Here is a 22375-nt window from a genome sequence, read left to right as displayed (position 1 = left end):
AAAACCAACCCTTAATATTTCCTGTTCCCACATAACAGTATGAACACTGAACACTTGAAGCCTACTGTGCTGTCAAACAACCCAGAGCAAAATATGCAACACATTGTTCAGTTTCCTAAATGTAAATCTGTAGGAGACAGAAGAGCTATTGCAAATCTTCTTTGAAACTATCAGCTCCTCTGAGACATGGAATTTTGAAGAAGACTCTTAAAGAGTGATTGTGCTTTTTCTCTCAGAAACCCAAATATCACTCAAGAGAAAAGAGAAAGCATAGAGAGCTCAATATAGCTTCTGCAGAAATAGTCGATAACAGTATACTTGTCACGATGACTACACAGTTTACAGGCAGAGAGCAAGAAACTAGGAATTCTTTTGTTGGTGTGTGGTTTTTTTTTTTTTTTCCAGATCTGTCATATTTGAACAGTAGGATGAAAAGTCTCTATCTAGACCAGTAGTTTGGAAAGAAGAAACTTCCATTAGGAATTTAGGAAGGATCAATGTGTTTTTGTGTGACAATATGGAAGTGAAATGTTGCAAACTGCTGGCTTTTAAATCCAAAGAAAGACAGGGAGCAGGAAAAGACATGGGACCTCAGATCTTTTCTTAAAAATTACATACTTTCCTACATTACTTTAAGAGGCAGAAAAGCCAAAGAAATTTGAGAGGTTAGTAGAGGTGTATCAAAGATACTTGCCTAGTCTTTGGTATATAGTCTTTCCATCTTTCTTAATCCACAAAAGCAAGTGATTACAGATTTTTATTCCAGGCACATGTGACCTGTATAGACCTATCATCTTAGTCTGACTATTTAAAAATGGATATGATTGGAAAGGTCTACTGTGTCAATGGGAATTAGAGTATTAATGGCATAAGGGGATGGATTTTATGCAACTCATTATGAATTTGAATATTTTAAAAATTAAAATGTTTTACAATACTTTCTACCCATAATGATAATGCATATTAAGTATGAATAAAAAAGTGTTCATACATAATACTTGCTCTTTATTAACCTCAGTCCCTGGGCATTTCAGTTTTAAAATTAAATTATTGTGTGTGGTTCTTTTCTGAAACTGATGTCATAGCACAAAGCCATTGTAATATAAGCATTACTGAAAGAAATACCTGTTGAATTCTATTTGTTTTTTAAAATGTATATAATTCAGAATTTGTGACAAATCAAACATAATTGTAGACTGCAGATTTTCAGATCATAAGGTCTGAAAGTGAATTAAAATCTTCGTGAAGATAGTACTTTTTTTTTTTAATGTCAGGGTCAGATAATAGTTTTCCAACTCTGCTTTTAATGACCATTTTAGCAAATAATAAGAAAAATAATGTCTTTTAACTATGTCAGGACTTTTCTTTCTGAGACATATGCACAATCGAAACCTAATTTGATTTTTTTTTTCCTAAATATGAAAAAAAGTACAGAGGGACTTTGGCCTGATACTGAGATCACCTTCAACAGCAAAAGAGTCTTAATGTTTTCTGCCAGCTATGGCTCACACCCTAGACAGTAACAGTGACCCAGGAATTGTGCCTAAGAATATCTATATTTTAGGACAACTTTGTTCTCTTGAATATTCATCCTATAACTGCTATTTGTCAATTGACCTATAGTGAGTCAGGCTCTTTCTGGAAAGATGTTTGCTGCACAGAAAAGCACACAAATCATAACTGGTATAATAGTGCATAAACAGAAATGAACACAGAACAAGGGAGAAAATGGGAGATGATGGCTTCAGCTTGCCTATTTCCTATTTTGTTTGAAAATGCTGAGTTTCCTCTTATAAATTAAATAGATAGATTAACTGGATCTTAAAAAATAAATGAGTGTTTAGCAAGATGAGGGTCTAACAAACTGGTAAATGAGGTGGTCAAAGAGGCATTCCAAAATAAGGCAAAGAGATATCTGTAAAATGAAGAGTTGAAGCTGATGTAATTGATGGAGAGGACTGAGGAAAAGGAAACTTGAGCTAGCTAAGGGTTACAGACAGCAGCGATGGATGCAGAGCTTAGGAATCAAAGGATGTTTTGAAACAGCTGCTCAGCATGGTGCCCAGGCAGTGAACTAGCGCAAAGAGAGCCACGGCAGGGCCTGTGTTCATGGGAGCTCAGTATGAGGAGCTGAAGAGGCTCCAGAGGACATATAAGCTCACGCCCTCCAGGGGGAACAGTTGGTTTGGTTTTCCAGAGACACAGCAGATAGGCAGTTTAAAACATCTTAGGAGATTTGGTCACAATCTCGACATGGAGAATAAAGGGAAAAAAAAGGATGATGAATTCATTCTGTATTTGATAAGCTGTTCATTTATGTCATACTCTTTCATAAAAAGCAAAATTTTACATGATTGGTGAAAATTCCCACTGGTATGGCAACAGAAACCAGTAGTATCGCTCAAATATTGCAGTAGATTTCAGAGTTCAAATGTGACAAATTCAGTTACTACTGCAAAGAGCAAGATTAGTCAAAAGAAAGGCATAAAATAGGATCAGCAATAGTGCTCAGGTAGCTTGTCAAGGCTTGCTTCTAGCATTCTAATAAAAAAAAAAAAAAAGTGGAAATGAGCTGAATGTTGATGTGTGATTAAATTCCAGCCTTCATTTTCTCTTCAGTTTTTGTTTTCTCTAATCTCTGTTTGGAGGGACACGTTGCAACTTGCTTACTTGCAACCTGTACAAGATGCACATGATTTAATATACACTGTACATAAGCCTGATTCCAAATTTGTAAATCAAGCAATTTTTTATTTGCCTTACTCTGTGAAATGTGGTAAAGTGAGTTTATGTTATTTGAAGTGCGAATTAAGGGATTTATATTCCACTTGACAATACATTAGTGCTAAACATTTGATTGGTTTTTGTAAGATCCTATTCTGACAAAAAATAAAACTGAGTTATAAATTATATTCAGTCACACAGGAAAACAGCCAAGACAACATCTTCAGAACCATGAGCACTGGACATGCCCCAGCTAATAGGTATGATATCTATTTCATTCTACCTGCAGCTCTTTGAAATGAAATGCATTATTATATGGTGTATTTCTAAAAGATGCTATCATGGTTTAACCCGGCAGACAGCCAAACACCACACAGCCGCTCACTCATTCACCCCCTCCCAGAGTGGAATAGGGAAGAGACTCAAAAAAAAAAGTAAAATTTGTGGGTTGAGATACAGAGAGTTTAATAGAACAGAAAAGGAAGGGAAAATAGTAATAATAATAATGATAAAAGAATATACAAAATAAGTGATGCACAATGCAATTGCTCACTACCCGCCAACCGATGCCCAGCCCGTCCCGAAGCAGCAATTGCTGCTCCCCAGACAGGTCCCCCGAGTTTATATATTGAGCATGACATCATATGATACGGAATATCCCTTTGGCCAGTTTGGGTCAGCTGTCCTGGCTGTGCACCCTCCCAGCTTCTTGCTGGCAGGGCCTGAGAAGCTGAAAAGTCCTTGATGAGTGTAAGCACTACTTAGCAACAACCAAAACATAAGTGTGTTATCAACAATATTCTCCTACTAAATCCAAAACACAGCACTATACCAGCTACTAGGAAGAAGATTAACTCTATCCCAGCCGAGACCAGGACAGCCCTACTGTCCTAAAGATTTCTTCCCCCACTCTTTTTTCTCTTTGAGAAGTGTGAATTTGCAGCAGTAGGTTTTTTTCTTTTCCCCAGCCCAGTGCTCCAACCTGTGTAAATTTTCTCATTTGTCTGTACCCTGGTTACGATATGTCCTCTTTGACTCAGCCGAAGAAACTATTAACGGCCCTGGAGAGAGAGTCTCTAAGCTTCGTCTTGGTGCCTGCTGTTGGTCTCCAGCCAGCATGGAGAACTCTGTTACATTCAGGTCACTCATGGTTTCTTTCTGAGCCTCTGCCATCTGAGGATACTGAGTGTTTGGGAGAGTTGGAATCACTTCGCTCTGTCCAGGAAACTAAATATAAGTTCTGCAAAGAGTGAAGTCTCCCTCAGGTAAATAGTATTCTGAATTATGATAAAAAACCTAGATGCAACTTTTTGTTGTTATTGGGTTTTTGCTTTTAGAAGGAGTAAAATATCAGAATATTTTACTTCAAAGCATTAAATAGTTTCCCATGGAAGTCATGTGGGGATGACACGGTCATCCCAATGGATCTGGGATGGTCAACTCAGCAGTTCCCAGATGACATGCTGAAAAAGTGGGGAACCGAGAATCGGTAGTGTCTGAGTTACCTACTTCCTTGGTATGCTTTCTACCTTGGTGCTACAGAGCAATTAGCCTGGAAACCCTAAGAGTTTGTAACCTAAAAGATTCAAATTTCTGGGAGGTTGAGGCCCTACATCTTAGAAACCAGGAATCCTGGTGTGCTTCCCCAATACCTTCTCCATGAAGACACACACAAGCCTGAAGAAAGTGTTCCTGGAAGAAAAATAAATTGTGATCTGCTGGCAGCAGCCCCCTGTAGCAAAGGACATAGGAAGTAGGGAGCAAAAGCATCTCCTGCTCAGCCTGTCTCTTCAGCTTCCAGTAAGTGAAATTCCAGAACCCACTTTGACCTGATCTAACCTCGCTTAAACTGGTGGGAAGACTGCATAGAGTCTAACTTCCCGAAAACTAAAACTTCCGAGTATGAAGTTACCAGAACACAAAAACATTTCTTTTACTTGTCTAAACTCTGTTTTGTTATTACCTGTAACTTGGTATGGCTTTATCACATTCTCATGGTGTTCAATTAGTTGTGGTTTATCACTTTGATCTCCAGCACTTCCAACTCAGATCGCCAATCTCCAAACATTACCTCTCTCATCTGGAGTTTTCTCTCACCAATGTTTAAGGTTGCCCTGCACTGTTTTTTCACTATGACGAACCTCAGGAAGTCTGACCTCAGCTCAGCTTATTGGCGGTTTTTTAATCTCATAGATGTAATGATAGAGTGAACCATGGCCAGCTAGTTTTCACAAAACCAAATTTTTATTTTTGTTTATTTAGAACAAAAATTTTCTGAGAAAACATATCCCAAACCAAGTTTACTATATATTATGTGCTATCCATATGGGACTCTGAGAAGCACTCAAGCACTTACTCAAGCACTTAATTTCCTTTATTATTCAACAGTACACACATCCTACCCCCTCCCTCAACCTTTAATATTTCTCTAGCATTAGGAAGCCAATCAGAGAAGTACATATTATTTCCCCCATGGATAAGTCTTGTATTTAGAAAGACAGATTTATTTCTGTGTTAAGAGCATCTCTAACATCTCTCCAGAATATTTTTTGAAGTTCATCAAGATGTCAAACTAGGAAATTCATATCAGTCAACTCAGTCGGTTAGTTTCCCTAAATGCAAGAAAAATAAGCACTTCCACAAAACATCTTCAGAACAGAAGCTTAACTTATTAGTTCTATTGATATTTCCTTATGCTATATGTCTCTAATGCCTAAATATTACTTGTAACCTTTACTTTTCATTTCTTATCCCCCTTCAAGTACTCTAAAGAGTCTTGTCTCACACAGCCAATTTATTAGACACAGAACCCCTGTAAATTTAAATTATTGGAAACTGGACTGGAATACATAAAATTTTATTCTACTGTTTGTCTGGTTTTTAAAATGCAGCTCCTGAATGTGTTGGTGATATCCTTACCATGCATCTTGTTATAAAATTTTCAAAAAGTATTTCCAAGCTTCACGACCATTTCCTTTTATTTTTTATGAACAGGACATAAGAAAAATTTCCATTATTACCAAATGTAGTATACCTACAATGTCAGCATTTATCTTTGTTTTGTTTTTTTGGGGAGGAGAGAACTAAAAGGCTGATAATTCCCATGCCAATATAATAAACAGAATGGAGGGCAAACTGTATCCAACTTACATTTCTTGAATACCTACTTCATCTGAAAAAATATGTTCTCCTGGATCACCATATCAGATACTTTCACAGGTAGATTACAGATACATTAGGTTTAATAAATTTAAATTCATTTAAATTGGTCTAACACAATCTACCTGCAATAGAACTTTGTTGTATTTTATCCCATTTTCTTTTCATCACCACATCCTTCATTGAGCTTCCCTTAGAATCTGTTCTAAAATCTTGTGTAGCAGTAAGGTCAAACTAGTAGGACTTTCATATTTTTGTTTTTTCTGTTCTACAGGCAGAAGATGTTGACAGGTTCTTTGAAAAATCCTTGCTAATGAACTTTCAGCATCATATGCCATTAATATTATAACCTAATAAGTATTGTTTCCTTAAAAATTTGCAAGTATTTGTGGACAAATGGCAATAAAATCTTTCCTTGCCTCTTTCACTTCTTGTGATTCCAATCATATGTCTCAGCATAATGAAAATATGTGGGTCCGAAGGACCTTCTAAAGGTCATCTAGTCAATATTTTTTTCTTCAGTGCAGCATCAGTGCATGTATACAAAATAGAATCAGCATACCATTTTGTATTTATGTTCAGGTTATGATATAAGTACCATTCTTGACAGATACTTGTCTAAGACTTTCACCGATGCAGACTCCATGCCCCTGTCAGGCAATCTATTTTGATGCTTTTCTTAATATCTTGCCTGATTATTACTTGTTTAGTTTGAATCTTCTGCCTGCTCTATCATCTTTCGTCTGGTCAGGAATTTATTTTCTGTCTCTTTGCAGTTATCTTTTGCATATTTAAAGAAGATTACCTTTGAAGCTTCTGTTCTTATAGCTAAGCAATGCCCGTACTCTTTCCTCACACATCATCTCTTTCAAAACAGTCTTATGGTCTGTCCTGTGGTTTTATCATTTAGTCCATACCTTTTTTGATGTGCAGTGTCAGAACCTTGACAAAATATTCACTGAAGCTTTATCAAAGTTAAGTAGAATGTAATATTTCCAGCATATATTGTATTGGTTAATTTCCTGGTTAGAGGGAAAAGTAAGCTGTAAGTCCTCTATTGGAAATAGCATACCATTTTGTATTTATGTTCAGACTGGAATCAACCACATTCAGATTTTGTTCTGAAGACTACTGATTCATCTAGTTCTGTGGTGTCTATTTACACAGTTAATTACTCCAGTTTAAATGTACAATTTTCCACTTGTCCCATTCTAGAGATTCAGCTCCTTTCCAGTTTGAAATTGCTTTGAGTTCTTGTCCAGACGTTTTGTCTCCCAATTCTTCCCAACAGCAGCTTGATGTATTCTGTAAGTATAATGAACATACTCTCTGTCCTGTCACTTAGTTTACTAATGAAAATATTAGTGACAATGGAATCAGAGGTGAACTCTGATTAAGCCAATTCTTTACACTTTAATTTTCACTGTAAACCATTAATACTTCTGAGTAGTTTTCGAACCAGTCATGTATTTGAGAGTAGTTTTTTCTGTACTGGCTTATTACTGCTCAAAGCTTCCTCGGTTTACTTATGAGAATGTCATGTGGGAGTGTGATGGGCAAAATCCTTACTGAAGTCAAGTTATTTTTCTTTTTTGTACAGCTCTCGTACCTTCCTAAAGAAGAAAATTAGGTCAAATTTTTCTTGACAATTCCATGTTAACTGTTACTCATCTAAGATGTTTTCTTTTAGGTGCTTATAGATTGTTCTTGTCCATTTTCTAGGAATTAAACTGAATACCCAATCTTTAATTCATAGAATAAAATAGAATAGTTTGGTTTGGAAGGGACATTTAAAGGTCATCTAGTCCAACCCCCCTGCAATAAGCAGGGACATCTTCAACTAGATCAGGTTGCTCAGAGCCCCGTCCAACCTGACTTTCAATGTTTCCAGGGATGGGGCATCTACCACCTCTCTGGGCAACCTGTTCCCGTGTTTCACCACCCTCATTCTAAAAAATTTCTTCCTTATAGCTAGTCTAAATCTACCCTCTTTTAGTTTAAAACCATTCCCCCTTGTCCTGTCACAACAGGCCCTGCTAAAAAGGCCTCAGACTTCTTTTCTTTCCTCCCCTTTTTGAAAACAGGCATTATGTTCATCCTCCACCAGCCATTTTTGCAATTAATTACCCCTCTTTTAGGGTGAACTGAACTCAAAATGCAATGCAATAGAATAAGTGGGAAATTCTACATTTAAATCAACTACATAAATGAAGAACAGGAAAGTAAGCAGTTGTTCCTCAGAACAGAATCTGAGCACTCAAAGGCAAACATTAAGAGATTTAAGAATCCTTCATCCTTTTCTTTTAACATTTAGAGACAATGTATCAGACCCCGGCAATCTAAAACATGGATCTTGCCTACATATTCTTTTTCCTGTTCGTATACTATTCCTGTATGAAATCTTCCCGGTGAGTCAGTGGTAGCAATTTCATTAGCCACATGATTGTGTTTTGTATTTTCCTGTAAACTCGTGAAAAGTGGCACTGAACACTGTGATTTTCTTTGTATCATCTACTGATAGCTTTCTCCTCTGCTCATAGCAGAACAAAGATTTTCCTGGACCTCTACAATATTTGCATAGTTATTTATTTTCACTTGTGATATCCCTGGATAGTTGAATATCTTCCTTTGCCATGGCCTATCTAGTTTTGTCCTTGTATATCTAGCCTTTACTTTTATTTGTCTTTAACAATCATCTGATCAAGTTTTTGCTTCCTGCATGCGTTGTTCTTGAACTTGAGCTCAGGGATCATTTCATGGTCAAATTGTTCTCTTTTAATACCATTCTGATCTTTCCTCTCCAGTGGGACAGTTTGTAGTCACGCCTTTGTTACTGATTCTTCAAAGAGATCCCAAGTCTTTTTAAACACCTATTTCCTGAGACTTGCCTCTCAACTTTCTTTATCAATTCTCTAAGTTTAATGGGGTTTGTCTTCCTGCAATCTAGTAGTCCAATTTTGCTCCTTCAATTTTACTTCAAAAATGTTTTCTAGATGTCCTAGATCTTTCCTAAAGCCTGGGAATGTGATATTATTTTTTTCTCCTCAATTCTTTTTTTCCTTCAAATAAAGACCTTATTTATGTCTTACTTATTTAATTATATCTTCTTTATCAAAAATACTGTAACCAGTGGATCACATGAACCTGTTGGAGACATTTTTTCCTCAGTAGTATTCTTTTCCAGGAAATATTTAGATAGCTAAAATCCTCTATAACCTCCAACTACTGTGCTATGTATCATTCGATCAACTGCTCAACGAAAAGCCATGTCCTTACATCTTTAATAGTTCTGTTATCTATGTCCCCTCTTTCAATCTGATACTTATTTTCCTCTTCTTCTCTAGTGCCATTCATTACTCTCTGACTTTTCGTTGCCATTTCTTTGTGCTGTCACCTTCAGTTACCCAATTTCTGTATCATACTCCACTGAAAAAAACAGTTTAGAAAGCAGTAGGACCACATTTCCATTTTAAAATCTAAGGCTATCTCTGTGAGAAGTGAACTTTAGAATGGGTTTCAAAAATGTTTTTCCAAGAAGTTAAAAATATTTGTACTTTACTCTTTTTTCCTATAATAATGCTTTTTAATATTTTTTTTCCTTTTTCTGTTGCATATCTCAATGATATGTCACTATTGTACCATAGGTATTACAGCCATTTTAGCTTGATTTTTCTCTGTTTTAAGTAATATTCATTCATGTTGCTAAATATTATGTATAACTGTACTGGTACCACTACTTGTGATTTAGGTACCTGACTTCATTTTAGAAACTACTGTTCATAAGAAGTACTCATCTTGGGTTTAGAACACGTAATGGATGTTCTTTCTGCAATCTCAGAAGAGAAAGCATTGTTCTCCAGAATCACAGAAATGTGTATGTAACATCTGTAAGAGAATCTCATCTTCAGATTAAGAGACTGTCTTTTGAACTGAGCACAGGACCAGGGAAATTATACAAACACCCAATCCCTTTGAGCAGAATCTCTTCTCACTTCCATCTAATTTTCATAAGCAAGGGAACTGACGATATAAGCTACACTGTGGAGACAATATTTTTCTTCAGAAGTTCACAGACAACAGGGCAACCCATTACACTATTGTACCTTTTCCGTTGCAGAATTTTTTCCCTTTATATCTAGTTGGAATTCCCCTTGCTGCAAACTGTGACTTTTGCCTTTGTCCTTCTGCTGTGCATCTCTGAGAAGAGACTAGTCCTGTAATCCCTCCTACGTCATGAAGACAGCAGTTAGACTCTCCCAAACCCTATCAGCTTTTTCTTCTCTAGGATGAACAAACTCTTATTGTACATCATGGGTTCCAGTCCTTTCACCACCTTGGGCATCCTCTGCTAGACTCTGTCCAACTGGTCTGTAGGGTGCTGGGGGCTTGAAACTGGGTATAATACTCCAGACATGCCCTTACAAGTACTGAGGAGGGGGAATAATCATTTCCTTTGACCTGCTAGTTATATTGTTCCTAATGCACACCAGAATACAGTTAGCCGCCTTCACCAAAACAGTACACTGTTCATTCCTGTTCAACTTGCCTGCCAAGACAAGGCCCCCAGGTCCTTGTTTTTTAAAAACTGCTTCACAACTAGTTGGTCCTCAGCCTATAGTTTCCACTTTGAGTTAATGCATTTTGAGTACCTTTACATTTGCCTTTGTTGGACTTCATGCAGTTTCTGCCAGCCCATTCTTCCAGCTTGTCAAGGTCTCTCTGAATAGTAGTCCTAACCTTCCAAATATCATGTCATCTGCAAACTTGCTCTCCTCTTCATCACCTAGGCCACTGTGCCATTCACCCTCACCCTCAGAGTCCTGTAGTTGCACTTGAACCTATCAAGGTCTTTCTGGGGAGTATGATTTCCTATAACAGCATCCAGGCCATTCCTTGTAGACTATTCTGAAGCTCTTTAATCAGTCTAGATGAAGCGCTCTGTTTTCCGCAGGCTAACAAAATAATCATTGGAAGAGAGAGGAAGAGAAAGACTACATTTGAACAGCAGCAGATATCATTCAGTAGGTGGGAGAGCAGAGCACTGGTATCCGCTTAGCTGTGTATTAAAATACTGTGTATATATAATTAAGCCTTTATTCAGATTTTAGATATTGCTAGCTCAAGACTGCTGTTCAAATTTCCAGGTATAGACACAATCCACTGCTGTTCTGAAGCAGTGATGAAACTCTACTGAGACTCCCAATTCAGCTGAAGATCAGGCTGTAAAAGTGAATCTATAATAAATCAAAGGGGATTTTTTTTCTTTCTAGCTCAAGTGGTTTAGATTTCCAGGAATCCTTTTTTGCTGATGTATTATACAAGCTAGGATTTTTCGTTAATTTCAGAAAAGACTGGAATGAAGGTTAACATCTTTCACAAGAATGTACAGTAGAAAATTATTATGATTATTAAAAAGTATTTATCCAGGCAAAGTATTCCTCATTTGTGAACATAAATTTGCAAAACCTTACATTTAAAACCTGGGGAAATTTAGAGGAATAATATATTGGTTCAAAAGGTGTATATTCTGGAATCTATTAAACTATTTTATATACTTTTATGAGATTAAACTCATTAAATGTTATTGCTTTTGTTGCAAAGTTCTGAAGCTTGCTTGCAGTTGAACTCATTACTTTGATAACATAAAAATATTCTGTGTTTAAAAGTAGTCTCGAGAAAAAACACATTGCCCTCAATGAAAAATCCATTCTGCCAGTCAACACAGATTGTTTAACCTCAACTGAAAGAAGATGGGAGAGAAAAGTCTTTATTTTATCTTATGATTACTTTGCCTTAACTCTCTGCCCTAAAGCAAAAAATAAAATTCAAAGAAAGGCAATGAAAAATAACAGTGAAAATGAATCACCAAATGACTTACGGAGTAATCACTGATGGAAGAACAGAGACTGATAAAGGCAATAACATTTCACTGTCTTCTTAAAAGAACCTGAAATTAACTGGTAAATACTAAATTCAACCCAAAAGATAAATCTGTGATTAAAAATATAGCTACTGTTCCATACAGAATTTTTTGTTTCTACAGACAAGCATTATATATGGTTGAAAGAAATGGTTTCAGAATGTTACATACCAGGAATGCAGAAGCAGCCAAATTCCACTCAAAACCAGTATGACTGGCTATGCTTAGGTAGCAATACAGCTTACAATCTTGGCCACACTGAAGACAAAGGTATAATTTCTATTCTTAGTATCAACTCAAAATTCTTATGGAGGCTTTGACACCATGACTCAAACTACAGCTAATTGGTTGCTTGCTCTTCCTTGAAGGTTTGTCATTTGTATTAGCTGGGGATTCCTGACCTCCCTAACCACAAACTCAGATTACACCAAATTCATCACTTAAGTTTCTTTTAATGAGGCAGTATAACACGCAGCAAGGCAGAGTACCAAGGTACTGCTGGACAAACTGTAAACACTGTCTGTCCAACAACTGGGATCCAAAGATGCTAGCTACAGCTTCCTAAACACAAAATATTGCTTTCCAATAAATATCACTACATGGTTGCTAATTGGCTAGAAAATAAATGTAAGTATTTGTCACCTACACAATATACATTAATCATATATAGGCAAAATATATGGATTCTTGGCTTGTTTGTACCTATCATAGGAGGGAAGTGACCATTGGAATTAGGTCTGTAACGCTCTGAGTTCCAGCTGAGTTCAGCTGAATGCTGGGATATAGTTATCATTATCTTCTCGACATTAATATTTCCTAAATACCTAATAAGTAGGTGAGACCTTCCCTGCAAATTATCATATACACTTTTAATGATCAGTTATGCACATTTACATCAGTCAGTTAATGATGTACACAAATATCTGTCCATACCTGAAAACAGCTACTTGAGTTTGTGAACACATTCTACTTTCCCATATAGATATGAATTTCCATTTTCGCTCTGCAAATTATATTATAAATCTATATGTAACGCAAGTCTAACATTTTCAACATTTTGTGTATGCAAATTGCTTGTCTGGCATGCACCATATTCTAGCACTGTAAGGAACATGGAGTAAAGTAGTGTTTCTGTCCTAATTGCTGGGAACCTAATCAGCAAACCTGGCACAAAAATAATCAATAAGTGAAAATGTTCCATAATTATCTTTTTGTTTGATTATCTAGCTGCAGTTAATAACAAACAGCCAAATATTAAAATTGATAATTCAGTTTGTATAAGCCATGAAAATTGCAGTTAATCATACTCCCAAAGTTTCTGAGCCTTTGGAAATTGTCTTTTTTGTCAAAAAAAATTAATCCCTTAATTAATGTTTTTTTTTCTGAAAACAAACTCTGCAGTGAGCCTTCCTTAATTTAATGGTTCTTCAGCTAGATTAAAACAGCGTCTGGTGGAAAAGACTGTTTTCATTCTTTTTGGGATACATCATAAATTCCAAAACAGTTCTAAAACTCATAATTCATCTTCTGATCTGGCTTTAGTTGTTCATTACTAACGCCTTAGTCATTATCTGTTTTGATTACTGCTGAAATGAACATCTCTTAGATTCTCAACATATGTATATGTGTACGTACTTAATGTAATACTGTAACTAGACCAATCAAAGGATCTGCTCTGTAACAAAATATAATGAGTAAATGATGCATCTTGTACTGTAACACAGATATCCTTTTACAGGATTATGCTATACTGTGGAGGGATTCCAGAAGGGTGGAAGTATAGAATTCTTTTAATTCAGAAAACACTTTGGTGCCAATATCATTATTCTAGCTGTTTTATTCATCATATAATAATCCGGTTTAGCACAGGTCCCAAAAATTTTCAGACCTGGAATGTCACCTTACCAAAACCATTCCCTGTTTTTCATACTTTTTTTTCCATTCTTTTCATTCAGTTCCATATACTCTGTAAGAGAATTTTTTTTTTTTTTTTAAACTTAAACACTTCAACCATTGGGTTTCAATCTGAGTTTGCATCTTATGAAGTTCTGCAGTTTCTTATCAAATGTATGGGTTTGCATTTGGTAATCAAATGTGGTTTTATGTTTAGCTTTTAGAACTAAAATAGTACTTCACTGACCAAACAGACCAAAATATCCTGCCCATACCATGGCCTGCTAATGACAGAAGGGACTGAAAGTTGTAAAATCTCTTTTTGGAGAGTTTTGAATGCACATCACACTTGCTCCAACTTTCACAGGCTCAATTACCCATTTAGCTTCAGTCAGACTCCCTTAGGCTCACACCCACTTACTGACACATAATTACATTTCATTTCACAATACCTCTGATATGACTCCCGGAATCCAACTGTGTCAAAAGGTCTAACTCACAGGCCAATTGTAAGAAATAATTGTGCCGCCAAAAAGAAGGAACCAAAAAAAATTAAGTGTATGTAAATTACAGCCGAAGAAAGCGCTTATACTCCTCTTTTTTGGACCTCCTAAGATTCAGCTTTGAGTGACTAACCCTCACAGAAGATCTCACACAAATTTGTGCCCTGAAAAGTTTTTCGGATTATTTATATGATTTGCATTATCTTTTGCTTCTTCATACATGTTGTTCTTTCTTCTTCCTTTTCATCTTCTTTTGCATTCCAACCCACAACATGTGGCAAGATACAAAATAAATACTATTTGGAGTTAAATAAATTGATACATCTTTGAGATTTAAGAAGAGCATTTCATACTGAAATGCTGAAGCCGTAAGCAGCATGAAGCAGGTGTGTTGATGTACGTATGGGTGTTACATGGATGAGGGAAATATGCAGCCCACTGATGCAATGGGGTAATATTAGTTGCATGTTACTGTTAGGCAAAGGCAGACTTTGACCTGTGATGATGAGTGAGGCCATTATTTAATGGACTGCATGGTTCAGTAGTAACTATTTCACTTTAACTTGATCTAAAGTCACAATAATGCTTTTTTCTTGTTCATATGTATATTTTATTTTCGTTAAATTAAAAGTTCAATTTCATTGCTGTGTTAGTATGTTATGCTATAATTGTGACAGTGACGTAAGAACCCAAGAAAGCAGGAACAAATGTCATACTTCAAGGACATCCCACACCAACATACTTTCCCCGCTAGGGTGCTTGTGCTGCCAATTCTCAGTTCTTTACAAAGAAGCACAAGAAATTTTGGATGAAACTCAGATATCAGAAATGTGATCCAAATTTTTCAACACATTCTTGACAGCTTCAGATACATGATAAAAGTGATTTTTCCTGTACTGAGCTCATAGTATTATTTGGAATCCAGCTATGGGATCAGCTTCCAGCTTCCCAGTGAGAACCCTCTGTAGGTTTGAGGCGGGCAGAAGCTGTCAGCCTCCCAGGCTGACAGGAAAGAAACCTGTATTGCGGCATAGTCTGGAGATTAAGGAATAACTTTATCGTGACTTTTTGCCCTTAGCACAATCAACTTTGATATGCAAATCCAACTTTAATTTGATAATATTTGGCACAACTGCTGATACAATATTGCTCATTGCAAATGGTAGGTAATGCAATAGATTCCAGTCCCTGTACTTCTCTGCTTATTCTAAAAGAAGAAAGGGACAATAATGAGAGAATTTCATAGGTAGCTATGATAGAAGATATACGCGAATATTGCTGCCTGGGACTCTGAAGGAAGAACATGTCATGTAAACTGAGTAAAGTTCTTATTTCATATCTAGCAGGAGAAATTCTGATTGTGATTTCTAAAATTGTCACTGGTTTCTTGTTGGCTGCCGGGATTTAGATTATACAGCACTATGCAGAAATAAAGAAATATTTAACTAAGCTCCTCATATTATTCATCAGTTTCTGACATTCAGTATGCTTTTACTTTCTTAAAAGTAGTAAGCTGAATAATTGTTAATTCCTTATTTTGCTAGCATCCCACAGAACCAAGAGCACACTTAAAATTGTAGCTGTTACTTTACTGAAAGAAATCATAAGCTCTTCTTGATCACCAAAGTTTGATAACCTTCTGTGTGTACAGTCTGACACAAATATTCCGATATGCATTTTTACTAAATCAGATATATTTTTTCAACCATTTTGATTTATATGATACATTAAGTGTGTATAGTCTCTGGGACATTAAGGAGAAAATTCAGAAGGTTAGTTAGTCTTCATGTTCATTTTAGGGTTCTCAAAAAGGCTGATAAAAGTATTAAGAGCTTGAAACTATGGTTAAATTCCATCCCTTATTTTCAGATCTGGAAAGGATATCTAAAAGTATAGATTAATCCTTTCAGAAGAGCATGAAAGTGTAACTTTCCACTTTGATTTAAAAAGAAGCTTTACATTTTCCAGGGCAGGGGGGAGGGGTGGTGGGGGGGGTGGGGTGCGGGAAAGAAAGAAAATTTAAACCTAAGACATAAATATAGTCAAAATCAATTTTTGGTAGTAATGTTCAGATTCTCATGAAAAAATGGAAACATTGCAGTGCATTTGTGATCAATGACTGAGTCATTCTGTAAAATAAAAAATTTTGTGGGACAGAAAGATAATTGAAGAGAAACTTGCAAACTTGTTTTTAAAAGCACCATCTCTAACTAGTATTATAAAGAAATCACACCAAGATAAGGATAATATATTTCAGTGAATTAAAATCAAAATTGGAGTGCAAAGGATGAAAAGAATATTAAAAAAAAAATCTTAAGATAAAAAGGGTTTAAAAAGCTCAACAAGTAACAACTAATTACAAGTGTTACACCAGTGTTTCTGAAAAAAAAAGCAACTCCTAACACAATAAAAATATTTTCATTTATGTAGAAAATACATCAAAGAGTTTATTTGTGTTGAAATTAAGAAAAGATAATTAGTTGAGAGAAAAGAGTCAAAAAGAAGCTGTCTTCAGTAAAAATCAAGATTTTCACAGTGATCTTTCTTTTAATACCCTCATATTTAATAAAGTTCACTTCAAACTGCTTTATGTGACTTTCCATCTATATTTACATTGTAGGTCAGATACTTCAAAACAGTACTACTTTCAGAGCAATGGCTAAAACCAGAGCAGTGGTATACTTTTGCCTCTACATAGATACGGTCCAACGCAACAGGAACCATATTACCCAGACCTAAGAACTGACATGCTGTTGTGAGTTCAGTGGGATGGACATAGATACAGAGATTTTTAAAATAAAGCAGAAAGAGTAAGAGAATAATTGATGATACACAGAAAATGAAATAACTAAATTTAAAACCCAACAAGTAACAACGGTAGAGAAATCAATCAAACTACAGAGGTTTACATATTAATATGCAACTGAAAGAAAAAATCTTTAACAAGTCCTAACAATTGGTATAACAATTGACATATTTGATAATGGTCTTCAGTAACACAGTTAAAACAGACTAGAAATGTGGTAGCCATGATATGCCTAAATACAAGGTTTTCATTAAGGTTAGCTATTTCATTTTGCCAAATGAACAAATGCCATCTTTGTCCATATATTTGCATAATTGTTATTTCATTAGCAATATTTCTCTGTGTGGGGGGTGGGAGGAAGGAAAGGTGAAGAAGGAAAGTAAGTGGGAAAGATGACTCAATAAGAAAGGTAAGGGTAGTTATACTGGTTAAGAAAAGGCAAAAACCAGATTTTTGATAGTAAAATACTTCAGGTGTTGTCTATATCTTTGTGCCTTGAATCAGAAAATAATTTAAGCTGGAAGAGAGTGCTAGAGATCATCAGGTCCAACCCTCTGCTCAAAATAGGGTCAGCTTTACAGTACTTTTCCCTAGAAGAGAGAAAATGTGTTCAAGTGGTCCTAGACAGTGTAAGGGAGTAATTGATACAAAGGGAATGCAAGTAATGACAAAAAACTAATCTGTTGGTGTGGAGACCAGATTAATACACATCGTGGGGAGGAGCTGTCGCTACATGTTCAGCAGAAAATCCTCAAAAGGAGGATCCCATTTTAATTTCTTTGGCAGGAAATGAGATATACACTTGATCTTATGGCTTACAACTTCAAATTTCCAGTCAGTTCAAGTTATCCAAGATTAAATTCAACTGCAGAAGTTCTACACTGATTCATTTAAATTACTAAATACAACGACAAACTGAGTTTCCAGTTGTATCACATCAAAATTTATTGTCAGAAAATGCTGAGATAAGTACTTGTAAAAGCATAGGGGACACACCTATTTGCCTTAAGATTTTTCTTGCTTTCCTTTTTCCACATCTTTCCCACCGCAGAAGATATGTAAACAATCTTTTACATTAGATACCTTTCTTTTATTACCAGATGTTCTTTTTTAATTTGTTTTCTGCACTCTTTTTGGAACTGTACAAAGAACTGGAAAACCATTTTTGCCATTGTATAAAATGTGATATAAACAAATCGTGGCATAATCAAGGGACTGAGCGTAAATGTGACAGTCACCCAGGAACCGCACGATGACTCACGATCACTGGAGCTGCAGAGATACACAGCACTGGCAGCTTGTTTAAAGTTAATCCAGTTTCTCTCTCATTTTTATCAGGCTTGGCTGATGACTTCAGAAATAGTCCTTGGGAAACAGAATACAAATCCAGAAAAGAAAAGGGGAAACACTGAAAATGGCCTAAGCTGTTTGTCATGTAGTAACAGGGACATGACAAACCAGAACTGCCACTTAGGAGAGGTGCCATTTGGAGTGAGTGTTATCTGCGAGTGTTTTCCATTGTCACTGGCGAAGCGTAAAGCTTTCCTTACATGGGCCTCATGCTCTTCTCTAAAGCTGAACTGCAAGGGAAGCTGAGAAATAATACCTTTGATGTAGAAAGCACAGCTATAGCCCAGCAGGCTGCCAGTCATTTTCTAGTATTGTATTCCATTTTTTGGTTATTTGTTTTTTAATCAATAAATTTGAAAAAACACAGACTCTGAAATTTTTGTCTTCCTTTATTCATCACAAACACTTACAAAGGTTTTCAATAGTTTTATAATGATAAGTATGGATCTTCTGAATTGCAAACCCTATTTATAATGCCTCTTGCTTTTACTGTTCTGGTAGGATATTCTGGTGCTTAGCAAAGTTTAGAGCATGCTGATACTGTTGTTTAAAAAAAAAAAAAACAGTGCTGGAGTGCACCAGAGTATCTTGGCCAAGTTTTGGTTACTAAATTACTTTGAATGCTGTGATGAGCAAATAGCATCTTAACATGGGCTATTTACTATGTGTTTAACGGCAATTTAAAGAAAAATCTAAGCAGTGATCTGTGAATCTTTCCTGGTTTAAAAATCAACAATGAAGATTATTAAGAATTTAATGTGATCTAAACAGTTCTATTGCACACATGTTCTTCCCCCAAAACTATGAACAATTAGTTTGTGAAATACTTCCTAAACCAGAGTCTCAAAATGCTCAAAAATCCAAAAAATCATGCTCAGAATAAGGTATTATTTTCAACGTGCAGGAACACTACTATTCAAAAAGACCTTAAAAAATTGATACAAATGTTATTGAACCATACATCTCTAAGGGACTGTTCAATACTACTCATCATAGTTGACGTATGAATCTGCTTTTCTTTAAAAATGGCTTCTTTCACACAATAGATCTTAAGTAAGCAGTATTTCTTTGATATAAAAAGGAGATACCACACAAACAAAATATAGCACAAGTTGTGATCAAATATTTATCAGAAATGGAACAAATGTGGCACACACCATGGAGGTGTGCTCTCAGCCTGTTCTATTTCTAGATTTGAGAAAATATTAAGTACTACATTGCTTTCTTTACTTTCTTAGGTTCTGCAGTTTTTGATTGCTGATCTGTGACACAATCAGATTTAATTAAACACCAAGAATTCCATTAGCTAGACACCTGGGACATTTCTAGAATAAAAACTTTTTTGTGGAAAAGAGATTATTAATAAAATGAAATTACTACAACCCAATGAAATTATAGTGCTTTACATAAAGGATAACATGCTTTTCATCTACATTTTTTACATCTTTACACCCATTTACACTTTTAATCTCTGATTTTTTCTACAATAAGTGCAAAATATTAAAACCAGGTAAAGTTTTATCTTTAACTCTTGCCAACTGCCAAATTGTTAAAACTGGAAAAAAACAAGCACAGTTGGGAGCTTACTGATAATTACATATTCTTAAATCTGAATCTAACTATATTTCCACTATAAGCTAGTCCTTGAGAAATCATTGAAACTGTATACCAGATAAATGATGAAAGCATTAAGCAGGCACACAAAGTATACTAATTTACAAAGGAAAACTAAATTAAGTAATTAAAACTATTAGGTGAAATTCTGTTTAACAACTGCTAGGTTTGCCTTTCTTCATAGATTTACTTTCAGTTTAATGATTCAGTAAGACAACCAACGACTCTCTCATACCAGTGTGATGGGTTACAAAGAATATTTCATACCATTAAAACCTTGCAAACAAGCTTTAAATGATCCATTCTGGCAGCTCAATATACTTTTCAGCATTTTGAGAAGACTTGTTTTGCTGAAAATAAGCTTGCAGCATTAAGAGAATGACCTAGCTTTTCTGTGACCTAGCAGATTCTGTCAGAATTCTGCACTTTTCACAAAACCATGAAGACGACTGATACAATGTGTTTTAAATCTGGCATCATAAATAATCTAAAAAAGCCTCCGTCTCTTTCTGGATGTGACAAGCTGATCTGTCCTCAGCTGTTGTCAAGAATATTGCTAAATTTTACCCCATAAACCGAGCTGCAATCATCATTCTGGTTACAGCAAATTTAACTAAAAATGTGATGTCCGTTTTCTCATCCTACTCTGTGGGCTTTTTTATTGGAAAAGTGTCATTAATTGCTTTGCTATCATTATAACTATGTGCTTGATTTTGCTTCCTAATGTAACAGCCAGGAGTCAGACGATTGTCACTGATATGAGCCCTAGAGGATGGAAATGAGACCTCTAAGAGCCAGGGAAGCACTATCAGAAAGCGTGATGGTACAAATAGGAAGTTCCCTTCCAGAATAATAGTGAGCATATCATTATAAGCAGGATGCATCATCCAGAATGAAAGCAAAACAAAAACAACCCCCCAAAACCACATGGTAAAGCATGGGGTTTTTTTTTGTTTTAGGAGACATGATGAATCGATTTGGAATGCAAGAAAGAAGTTGGTGCCAATAAAAATAGATAAAATTGTTTTTTTTCTGTAGGAAGTTGTCACCTGGATTTCAATAATGGTAGTTATGAGTGCTTGTCTTAAGTATAGAAAGCAGAGGACATAATTTGCAAGTCAACAAAATGAATGCATTCTCTAAGCAATGTTATAGACTATTAACTTTTCAGGTGTTTTATTAAGATGTTTTATTTACAAAATTGTAACTTAAAAGCCATTGTGAAACTCATACAGCTGCATTACACAGAACACAAGAACAGGTTTCAAAGCAAACACCTTTTTGTCAAGCAAGAGGCAGTCAAACACAGTGGCACTGACTTTCACAGCCATATACAATGATGCCACAAAGTTTTTATCAATAGAAAGTATTGATACCTATAGGAAAGTATAGTACAAATATACAAAAGGTATAATAGTACTCCGTTGAAGGAATGAGTTTGTTATGCTCTGCTCTCTAGAGGTATATTTCATATTTACCCCTACTAGGTATATTAAAGCTCCTTGATTCTTCTTAGATGAAATTTGCCAGATTTTAAAAATGTTTTCCTGATTTCTGTCTAACTAGTTGAAAACGTGGTTCTTATTTTTCACCCAGCACCCTGTTGTGCTGGTTTTGGATGGGATAGAGTTAATTTTCTTCACAGTAGCTGGTAAGGGGCTATTTTTTGCATTTGTGCTAGAAACAGTGTTGATAACACAGGGATGCTTTAGTTACTGCTGAGCAGGGCTTGCACAGAGTCAAGGCCTTTTCTGCTCCTCACACCACCCCACCAGCGAGCAGGCTGGGGGTGCACAAGAAGGTGGCAGGGGACACAGCTGGGACAGCTGATCCTCACTGACCAAAAGGATATTCCATACCATATGATGTTATGCTCAGCAATAAAACTCGCGGGGAGGTGGGCGGGGGCAGACTGCTGCTAGGGGACAGGCTGGGCATCAGTCAGTGGTGAGCAAATATTTTCATTTACATCACTTATCTGTGTTGGGTTTTATTTCTCTCTCTTTGTTATTTTCCTTTTATTTACTACTACTAATAATAATAATTTAAAAAAGTATTTTATATATAAATAAAATAAATATTTTATTTAAATTATTAAACTGTCTTTATCTTAACCCACAAGGTTTCTCACTTTTACCCTTCCGATTCTCTCCCCCCATCCCACTGTGGGGGAGTGAGCGAGCGGATGGGTGGTGCTTAGTTGCCAGCTGGAGTTAAACCACAACACCTGTCTTCTGCAGAACAGGACTGCTCAACTAACATGATTTGGACTTTCTAAGTGTTAAAAATATGAAACTACAACCTTCAGAAGAAGCAGCAGTACCTCTTAGCAAAAATACTGTTATGTGTTTTGAATGAAAATAAAATAGTTTCTTCTGTTTGTTTAAGGGTCAACTTATTAACATT

The sequence above is a fragment of the Calonectris borealis genome, chromosome 4 (genome assembly GCF_964195595.1).
Source record: "Calonectris borealis chromosome 4, bCalBor7.hap1.2, whole genome shotgun sequence".
In the NCBI taxonomy this organism is placed as follows: Eukaryota; Metazoa; Chordata; class Aves; order Procellariiformes; family Procellariidae; genus Calonectris; species Calonectris borealis.
Note: the sequence above shows the minus strand (reverse complement) of the source record.